This window comes from Microtus pennsylvanicus, chromosome 1 (genome assembly GCF_037038515.1).
Source record: "Microtus pennsylvanicus isolate mMicPen1 chromosome 1, mMicPen1.hap1, whole genome shotgun sequence".
NCBI classification, from domain to species: Eukaryota; Metazoa; Chordata; class Mammalia; order Rodentia; family Cricetidae; genus Microtus; species Microtus pennsylvanicus.
In genome coordinates, this window is record NC_134579.1 from 58,572,616 (window position 1) to 58,584,019 (window position 11,404).

The following is an 11,404-nucleotide window of genomic DNA, read 5'->3' on the forward strand; positions in this document are numbered from 1 at the left end:
GGTACTGTTTCTTGTATATTGATATATTGAATATTGAATGTGAGTGTTCCTACCTCTATTTTGGTATAAGAGTATGCTTATATTGTATGGATACATCTATCATATCACAATGTACATTTCTACCTCTGGTACTATTTATGTAATAACATTGTTTACATTTGATAAGTAATGACATTGTTTACAGGTGAAGATCATTGTCTTCATACATTGCACAATTGTTTATTCCCTTAGTTTTCAAATTAGATAGGTATTGAGAATTACATGTTTGTCATATTATTTTTAGGTTAATCAGGTCTTTTAGATACATAGAGATTATTTTCAGTATAGATAGTATAATCTTCAGCCTCTTTGAAGAGCTGTAGAAAATGGCCTTTAATCTAACCTAGAATTCTGTGCCATCGAGACACAATTTACTCCTGGCAACACCACTCTACTCCCGAGAGAACGTTGAGCACCAAAGACACTCCACTGGGAGCTTGTCTTCCTGGCAGAACTGGCCTTTGGGTTAAGAAAAACCCATACCTCAACTACTGACTAAGATATAAACAGGATTGTCTTATCTTGCCAAGACAGGGTAGGATAATCCTAAAAAAGTTCCTTGCATTTGAGAATGGTATGTCAGTTATGTTAGGCCTTAGCCAAAGTTGGTTGACTCAACATTGCAAATGAGATTTTGGGTGATTGCCCAGGCAGTCAGTTGTCTCTGTCATTTGTTGCACATTTTGGATATCTCTTTTTTGTTAAGTAATATTTACTCCCTTCTCAGATCTTTGATGGAGTTGAAGATTATTTAATTGTAGTTACTCTTTAGCAAAACTTTTGCTCTCAATATTGTTATATTTATCATTTGTTATTATTGTTATAGTTATATTTGGTTTAGTTGTGTCTTATTTAGACAAAGGGGGGAGATGAAGGGGTTAAATCAGCTCCCTTTAGAGGGCGGGGTTTGCCTCAGGCGAATCCCTGCCAATAAAGGGTGCGCGGAGAGGCGGCTCGCCCCTTTTTGTTCCTCGCTACCTGTGCTACGCTGGAACTTTGGTTCAGTAAGTTTAACAATAAACTGGTAAATATTCTTTGATATCTGCATTGCCTTTATTTTGTGCGGGTACAATTGTCTCTTTCCCTTTAGCAGTCTCAGTTAGAGTGAGAAATGCCCCGTTCTCATGTTAACTATTTTTCATTTGGTTTTCAGGTTCTGTTTGTTCCCAAACACTGGTGGCATTATGTGGAATCCATTGATCCTGTCACTGTCTGTATAAACTCCTGGATTGAGCTGCTACTTTCTTGTTGTTGACCTTTAAATGGAAAAAGAAAAAAATTAAATCTCTAAGATAAAGAAAGTCTTTCTTAAGTTTGATCACTAATTCTGTGTCACCAGGATGATTTGGTGTCTATGTTCTGTGATTCTGTCCTCTCTTGATGAATATTGAAGTTAGACATAGGAGTCTGGGAGAGGAGCCATTCTCTTATTTTGCTTGTGTTGTTCATATTGTGTTTTGTGTGAGATGGGGTGTCTCCATGTGGGCCTCAACTCATGGTCCTCCTGCCCCAGTCTCCCGAATGCTGGGATGTCACACATGCTACTGTGCTCAGCTACTCCTGGAGAGGACACACAGTGGCCTTGACATTGATGGATCCCTTGAGTGGTATCAGGACAGTCATGATAGACCTGGTGGGGTCTGCATATATGTCTAACATTGCTGGTTCCATCCCACACCATTGCTGAGAGAAATATCAGTTTCTTGGTTCAGGGTCCTCATTTCTAACCGTGACTTAAGCATTGTCTCAAAGTAGAATCATGCAGCACTGTATTCTTAGCATTGATTTCTTCCAGGAACCTTTTCCAGTAACAGCTTCATCCTGGTTCTCTGTTTTATTTGACAACACAATGGAGATTAGGCTCAAGAATAGAAGTTTCTGTCCTGCCTGGCTCGGCCATTCAGTCCCAAAGAAACACACTAGGCTCATATTAATTATCAACTGTTTGGTCAGTTAGCTCAAGCTTATTATTAACTAGCTCTTCCAACTTAAATTAACCAATAATTTTTGTCTGTTTAGCCACATGCTTTGGTACCTTTTCTCAGTGAGGCATTCTCATCTTGTTTCCTCTGTGTCTGGGTGGCAAAGTGTGTATTTGCCTTTCCTTTTCTCCTAGTTTGGTTGTCCCGCCTATACTTCCTGCCTGGTTCATGGCCAATTGCCTTTTTTATTAAACCAACACAAGAGACAAATCTTTACAATGTACAAGAGCCTATCCCACAGCATGGCACTTTACCTGAAGCCTTAGTTGCATCTGCACTGTCTGTGTCTGTAGCCTTTGATCACATCTCTAGGGCTCTGGTTGCAAATCTGCCCTCCTTAATCTGAAGCCTCACGTTTTTCTGCTCTCTTTAGCAGTTGCATCCTCCACTTGCTAAGTGTTTCCTTGATTATGGGAAGGGCATTGGTGTAGGGTGGAAGGTACATCAGGAACAGGAAACCAACCAACCACTGAGCACCCTGTCTCTGAACCCAGAGCCAGGGAAAAACATCTTTGTCCCTGAATCCAGGAGCAAAGAAACATGCCCTGACTCTGAAACAAGTGCCAAAAAAACACATTTTGTCCCTAGAATCAGAAACAGTGAAAAAAATATGCTCAGTTTTAATACTAGAGTCCAAAGGCTAAAAAGGATCAGTGAAAGAAACGCAGTTTGGCCCTGAAATCAGAGCCATCTCTGCCCCTGAACAACTAAACTAACCAATCCCTGAGCAGGAAAAACTAACCAATCCCTTTTCACCTGGGAAAACTCTGCACCTAAGGAGCCCTATATAAGCCTTTCTGCCTGTTCAGTTGGAGGCAGGCTGTCATTTATGCCTCCCTGGCAGAGGCAGCTACTCTTCTGGACTCCTTCTTCCCAAATAAATCTCTTTCTCAAAAGAGTCTTAGGTGATGATTTTCATTTGCTCGTGCAGAATAGAAGAACCTGGCTGGGATGTTCCTTCGGGGACTGAGCAGAAAAACCTTGCTGAGATGCTCCCTTAGAGAGGCTGAGCAAGGTAGAGCAGAACAGAAGCTTGATGGGCAGCTCCCCAAGAGGGCCGCTAAGCAAACCTGAGCAGAAAAAGTAACAACTTTTTGTTGAGCTGGAGGAGATTGCTACATTTTTGCAATGGCTTCCCTTTTAGCAGAGTGTTAACAAAAGAAGTAACATCTTAGGTTTGAGAAGATGTTGAAAGCTCTGTTCTGATGTTTCCTCAAGAAACAGCAGGAGGGGCTCTCCAGAAGAGCAGAATTGCTCTATCCTGCCGGGAGACCATCCTCCATGATACCCCAGATTCAGGTAGACTGGCTTCTCCATAATCAGGACACCTTTCCTCCAGGGCTGAGCTGTCCTATTGTGACTCCAGCCTTCAGAGCTGTCTTGTTGCAGCTCTATCCCTCCAAAACTGCCCTATTGTGGCTCTACTTGTCCAGAGCTTCTTGATGAGTCAGGATAGCTTTGCAACTCCATAGCTGTAACACATGCCCCTACTTTTAGAGTAGGTGGATCCTGAGAATTACTGGAACAGGAAGCAAGCTGTGTTTAAAGGCTTAAGAAAGAGGGGGCACATAGCCCCTAGGGCTTAGGTGAGAGATAACAACTTCACAGGAAGTGCATGGAGCTGCAGTCCAGTGCAAGAGCCACACCTGACATGCCTCTTGTCCCTAGCAAATGATTCACGCCAGGCATGTTCAGTTTCTGCACTTACAAAACAGTGTTTGTAACTGAACTCAGCTCAGCAGCATGGTATGAAGCTCAAATTAATTAGCACTGTGAACTTGTTCTGATGTTTTTGTCCTGAGTCTTTAGATGGGAGCTAGCTCAGTGCAGGTGGTACAGTATTTAGCCCTTCTTGGTTTCATTGCTAAAAATGCAGATTCTGCCCTTACATGCTCTGGGGTAAAGTGTGTTCTCAGATATTCTCAGTAGCACTTTTATTTGCCATTCACATCAGGATTTTTGCATTCCAGAAGTTATCAATTATAGCAGTATTTTATTTCAACTTAGCTTAGAAAAAAATTTTAAAGATTCCCTCTCATTCTGTAACTGTCGCTTTGATATTTCTTTGTATTATATCTTCACATATAAAGAGAATGTAATATGCAGCATATTTGTAAGATTAAAGATAATATTGTATTAAGGGCTGGAGCAGTGCCTCAGCAGTAGGCAGCATATAGTACTCTTTCAAAGAACCAGAGTTCAGTTCCTAGCACCCATATCAAGTGACCCACAACCACCTCTTAACTTCAACTCCAGAGGATTCAACACCTTCTTCTGGCCTCTACAGGTTTTGCACAAATCAATCCCACACCAGTTATGATTTACAGGGATATTTATTTAGGGGGGTAAAACTCACAAAACACCAACCGTCAGGAAAGGAGCCTAGTTGCCAGAGCAAGAACCAAGCACCGGAACCAAGAGAGCAGGCCAAGGCTTGCCACTCTTTTTTTTAAAGATAAATAGACCACGCCCCAGTGGGCTGGTATTTCAACAGCTATTGGCTGAAGTAGCAGAAGGTGCTCCTGCAGCACAATGGGCTCCTACTTCAGCGACTGTTGGCTGAAGGAGCAGAAGGTCCTCCTGCAGCATGCAGGCATTGCGTGCATGCACACACACACACACACACACACACACACACACACACACACACACACACAATCACACACACCTAAATAAAATAAAAATAAATCTATTTTAAAAAGATAATATAGTATCGATGAATCCACTTACATGTTAGGTTGGGAGCGTAGGTCCCAGTCCCTTGCATCTATCCCAGCCCCCAGGCCTGGTCTGGACTTCAAATACTAGCAGGCCAGGTCCTGACCCCTCCCTGCGGAGGGGTCAGGACCACTCCCCAGGGTACTTGAGTGATTCCCCCCAAAGAAGAACACGTGGTCTCTCTTTCTTCCTCCCGGGGCTCGCGTTCCTGCGGCTTCCCGGTTTCCTCTTTGGGGCCACCCGAGAGCGTAGATCTCCCAGAAACCTGGATATTTCTTAATTTGGCTTGTTTTGTTTTGACTTGATGGGGAATTTTTGCATCGTTAGAGAGCTAATATTAAGAAATATTCCTAACACTAACTATCTAATTAATTCCAAATTAGAATTAGAATGCTAATGACTTGCTGCATTTTGTCCTTTCCCAGCCCTCCTTCAGGCTAGTCATCTGTTTTCATGTTCTTGCTTAAAAAGAAAATTTAGTTGTGTTGGCTATGCACATCCATCCACGTAGCTCCCGGTACCCTGTCTGGAGAGCTCTGGCAAACCATATGACCTGTTCTTCCATGGACGTTTCCTGGGAAGGTACAAATGCTCGCCTGCTTACTGAGTTCTTCTGGAGTCCTGACACAGAATCCTTTTCAGCCTTTTGTTCTTGGTGCTGACAACTGAGTGACTGAGGAGCCCTCCCATCTGCTATGTAATCTTCCCCTATCGTTAACACTGACTGTGATGCCAACCACATATTGGGATTTTCCCACTGTGTTATCTAGACTCGTACTGACTGAACACCTGAGAATCAAGGCCTAGCCAGCTTGACCCCAAAATTATCCACCCCCCAAAACATCCCACGTCGCTTCTCTGTTTACCCTATTAGTTCCCAGCCCACTTCCCAGGGTCCTGCACCAATTCACCTGCCCATCAGCCATTGCAGACCAAGTTCCTCACCTCCTCACCACACTTGTGGGGATCTGTTGTTTGTTAAAGCCACGCCAGCGTGAAGTGAGGTCTCACTGAGGGGATTTCCTTTATAAATTCAGCACCATGTTTCTCAGGCTTGACTGTTGTTAGTACAACTTTTCTCATCTTCCTGTGGCCTGTGGTCTCTTGTATCAAGGTACCACTGAGTAGTTGTTGCTGGCTGTTCTGTTGGTGAATAATTAAATGGTTTTCAGATTTTTGTGTTCATGAACAGAATCTTTCTTGTACATGTTTCTGACACACATGTGCAAGACTTTCTCCAGGGATGGTGAACAGACATGGTGTGGTGGCTGGTCTGTGGGTCCTCAGGACTCAAGGTGATCAGACGATGCCAGCGTGTTTCCAAGTGTCCCTCACAATGCGCACTCCTGTCGTTAGTGAGGCTGTGTCTGTGAGTCTGTTTCCTCAGCACAGGTAAATCAGACCGTCTTCTGACAGTGTCAGTGTGATTTTCCTGACGGTCAGCTGTTTTCAGGCATCTGTCAGTCAGATATTCTTTTTTTTAAAATGTCCATCTTCATTTTGTTTTTTTAAACAGGAGCTCACTGAGTGGCCTTGGCTGGCTTTGGAAGTGCTATGTAGACCAGGCTGCCACAATCTCAAAGAGATCCACCTGCCTCAACCATGAATGCCTGGATTAAAGGTGTATGCCATTGTGCTGGCTTATTCTTGTAAATTTTTATTGGACCTTTCCAAGCTATCTATGGCGGCCTTAAGATTGCTGTGGCAGAGTGGGTGTGAGTCTGTAAGGTGGAGAAAGCAAGAACACAGCACAGCACTGAAGGTGTCCAGCAGAGGCCTCAAGCAGAGCCTCCCTGTTCCCTTCTCCCAGTCTCAGCATTGCTGGCCCAGCACTGGTAACCATGATTCCTAGAATGGGTTGGTCCTACTCTGATCCGGGTGTTTCCTGTCTGGTTATTGTTCATCTTTCTCAATCACCATGTTGCTGCAAGTTTTGGTGATCATGAGGCCTCTTTTAATAGGACATAGTTTATTGGACCAGCCAGCAGGCTTCTCACAGACTTGCCAAAAGCAAGAGTTACCTCAAATGTTACAGGGTGAGACTTTATATATTTTTGGCATTTTTGTCTCCTATGTATTGCTGCGTACATTCTGATGGGATGCTTTAAATGACTAGACGGTAGTGTCTAGAGTGAATAGAGGTTGAAAGGGGGATCTGTCTTATGTCTACACAGGCATACTGACCAACGTGCATGTACACTCATGTGGACATCAACCAGCCTGCGTGGCTGTTTGTTTTCTCTCTTAGCCCTTAGAGGTCTCCTCGTCCCCCAGCACAACATAACTCCATGAGGATAGAGTTGTATGCAGTTACTGCTTCATTCACGGAATTTGGGCCAGTGCTCAGCATGGAAGGAGCACAGCACACTCCTAGCGCTTTGAGTAGGCAGACAAGAGAGCGGGGTAGGCAATGCTCCACCAGTGGCCTTGGCACGGAGCATGCTGTGGCCAGAGCTGTTTCTGTTCTTAGATTTGATCCATCACAGAAACAGATCTCTTTCTTCAGGTACTTTTTGGTTTGTTATGCATGGCTCAGTTGTGAGTCACTGAAGCCATTTGGAGGGCTGAGGTCTGTATGGAACGTGGAGAAAAGAAGAGATAACCCGAGAATCACTCCAGGGTCCAGTATCCTGTGCAGGCAGACCTGGTGTGTCCTGGTGCTCTCGGCAGCTGCATTGTTATAAACACCAATAGAGTCAGGGCTGGGTTACAGTTCTCTTCTGATTTTAAAGGATATGAACACATTTTAGTTTTCAGCACGGGCATTATTTGATGAGACTCCTCAGCAAATGTTGTTTCTAGGTAAGTTTCTCACGAGGCAGTCTAGGTTCTCTGAAGGCATGGACTGACGCAGAATGGACTCAGTGGAGCCCGGGCAAAGAGAAGCTTGGATGCTCTACAGTAGGGAAGTCTTTCATTCTCTGGGAAGGAATGGTGTTATACAAAGACCTGGGAAGTATTCAGACAGTATCGGTGGAAGCAGGAGATGGGAGGGTGTTCCCTGATGTTCTGGAAAGACTGTGACACCCTGGCTGATTGCCAAGAGGCAGCAGAGGGTGAGCACAGAGAAAGCCAGCATCACCTGACCCCCACACCATCCTGCTCTAGAGGACCACACCTGAGTGAGAAATACCACTGGGTAAAGAAGCACTGGGGCTCTGCAGCAGCCATTGGAGCTCACGCACTCCCGTAGTGTCTACCTGAGTTGTATCTGAGTCAGCAGGGCTAACAAACCCACCTTGTTGTCAGTAGGTATGGTGGCCAGGGCTATTGTGCTTTCAAGGGTCCATGAAAAGTTTTGGAGTCTTTGGTTTTGTTTTAATGAAATGACCTAATCAGGTCTTGATGATATCTGTGGATGTAGTTAGTACAGTTGTATAGTTCGGACTTTTTTTTAAAGACTTTTTCTTTTCTTTAATATGTGTGTTTGCCTGCATGTATGTATGTGTTCCACATGTGTGCAGTTCCCTCAGAGTCATAAAGAGGGGACATTGGCTCCCTGAAGCAATAGTTACAAGTGGCCATGAACTGCCATGTGGGTGCTAGGAACTAAACTCATGTCCTCTGCAAGAGCAAATGCTCTTAACCACTGATCTGTTGACAGAGGTTTCTGTCCCACCAAGTCCCATATCTGTTTAGTCCTGAATAAACACACAGAGGCCTCCATTAGTTATAAACTGACTGGCCTATTAGCTCAGACTAATTATTAACTCTTATAACTTTTATTAGCCCATAATACTTGACTGTGTTAGCCAAGTGGCTTGGTACCTTTTTCTGCGAGGCAGGCACATTTTGATTCGTCTGTGTTTGGCTTCCTCTGTGTCTGGGTGACAATTGCAGACTGAATCTTTTCTCTTCCCAGAACTCTCCTGTTCTCATTGCCCTGCCTCTACTTCCTGCCTGTTTGCCCTGCCTCTACTTCCTACCTGGCTACTGACCAATCAACATTTTATTAAACCAATAAAAGAAACAAATCTTTAGAGGGTAAAACCATTGTCCCACAGCACTGAGCCCTCTGTCCGGCCCCTGAGTTGAGGTTTTAATTCTGTTTTTGCACTAAAGGATACAAAGGTGAAGTTCCTGGGCCCCAAATCCTGGTGTGGTCATGGTTAGGGCTGTTGGAATCTTCCAGGTGCTCACCGAAAGCAGATTCTGTACTGCATGGAGGGCACCACCAATTGAGCCTTCAGCACGTTCCTCGGGTGTCCAAGGAGCACAGACTGTGTGGTCCTACAGAAATCTATGCAGACCCGTCTAGGGCTCCAGGCTGGCTGCTCACTGGATACTGGATAAGGCTTTCTGAACCTTAACCTGCATGGTGCCCCTCCCGTATTTCCAACTGAGCATTAGTACCTTAAGGACCCTTGGTGCTGTCCTGCTAATTGTGGTCACTGTAAGTCATTGACCTACACCCACCCTCCCCATGTTTGCCTTTTAGGGGAAAAATGATTCTACTAAGAGACATTTTTCAAGTAATTTTACTAGAAGCGAGGAAAGGCTGAAGGTGACTGTGACATTTGCTGGTTGGGTCTTTATTCCACAGTGTAACATCTGGCTATTCAGTCTTGCCCTGAGTTAACTAAACCTCTGGAGAACAAAAGTAGATGAAATCAGACCTCTCATTTTTATTCCATTTCCTAGAAAGCTGTTGGTACTGAGTTCAGATGCCAGTGCAGAGGAAGCCAGCCCCTCCTAAGCCACAGTCTGTGCCCGCCCACTTAGAAACAGCAGCAGAGGTTCCAAGGCCTCTGTGTTGTTGTGGCAGCAATGGTGACCCTTGCTCCACTTGAGGTCCCCTGGTGATCCCTATGGTGGGAAGCAGTACCTTAATCCTCCCAACACCCAGGATATACGACCCGAGAATGTCACACAGCACTAGCTCCTTGGCCTACAGAACTCCTAAAAGAAATAGAGTGGGCACCAAATTCAGAAAGAAGTCAGGGAAATCTGAGGTCACTTCACAGACATGAGATATTTGCAACTGTGATGGCCACTGTGTGATGGACATTGTGTGATAGACATCATGTGATGGTCACTGCATCAAGATCACATGTAATGACCATCATGTGATGAACACTGAGTAACGGCCACTCATTGATATTCACTGTGTGATGGCCACTGAATGATGGACATTGTCTGATGGATACCATGTGATGGTCACTGTGTGATGGCCACTGAATGATGGCCAAAACAGCACTTGCTTCTCTCAAGGCCAGGTCCTGTGGTGGGAATAGAGAAGGACTAGACACCAGCACCAAGACTCAGTAAGCTGGCTCTCAGGGTTCCTGCGTCAGTGAGCTCAGACAAGGACGTTCTTGTACTCTGAACATGTTCCCTTAAGCCCTGAAATATGGAAAAACTCTTCCCAAAGCACTATTCATGGGAACAAGGTCATGTTTGTGACCGCATCTCTCACTCTACCTGGCAAAGTCTAGGCACTCAATAAATGGCACTGAGTCTGAAATTGACAGGAGAAAATTAGAAGAACAACATTAGCCAGGTCTAGTGACACAGGCCTCCGACATGTAGCCAAAGCAGGAAGAGAGTGAGTTCAAGGCCTGCCAAGGCTATGGAAGGATACCAGAGGCAGTCTGTGCACCTAAACGAGATCCTGCCTCAACATAAAAAGTAAATAGGGCTGGGACTGTGTAGTTCAGTGGTAGAGTCGTTCCTGGCTTATGTGAGGACCTGGGTTCAGTCCCCAGTACCACAAGAAAGAATTACCATCCAGTAGACACTGAGTTAGGAACCTGACTAATTGGCTTACACACATCATAGGCTGGCCTGCCATGGGAAAGATGCTAGCAGGGTTCTTAGCATTCACTCATATTCACGGGGTGGAAGGCTTTCCCCTGGAGATGCAACAGGGGTCATCCCATTAATTTCAGTAGGTAGCCAGAACATTGGGGTTGACATTAAAAGGAACTTCTTGCAACTGTGGCCACAGCTTTTGAGCTGTGCCTCTCCTTGTAGCTCAGTTCACACCGACCATGAGCCATATGCCAGCATCCAGTTTGTACATAGCCTTGCCTGGAGCTGTCCAGCCCACATGGCACAGGACTGGCAGTAAAGAAAGAGAGTCTCTGCTCTGCATCTGTTCAGTTGGCGTTTAGCAGCCTTATTGGCTCAATGACACTGTGTGTCCCCATGGCACAGTGGCACTCCAACACAATTCCACTGGTGGCATCCAGAATTACGTAGCTTCCTGAAAGTTCATGACAGTGTAACTGTCACATTTGAGATGTAGTAATATGGGCGGCGGCGGGGCTGCGTCCCCAACACCCCAGCCGCCTGCCCGGCTAGCTTATGCCCCAAAATAATTACACAGACACTGTATTCTTTTAATCACTGCTTGGCCCTTAGCTCTAGCCCTTACTGGCTAATTCTGATATCCCAATCAACCCATCTCTAACAATCTGTGAGCACCGGTCTTACCGGGAAGATTCTAGTTCAGAGCTTCATCACGTGTGTCTGCCCAGGAGCCGGGAGCATGCGTCTCTCCTGAGGCGTCTGCTCCTGAGAGGAGAGCTGTCGAGTCTGACCTCACTTCCTCTTCCTACCGGCATTCTGTTCTGTTTACTCCACCTACCTATGTCCTAACCAATAACATGGGCCAAGGCAGTTCCTTTATTAGCCAATGACCTTCCTCCATCATTGAGACAGCA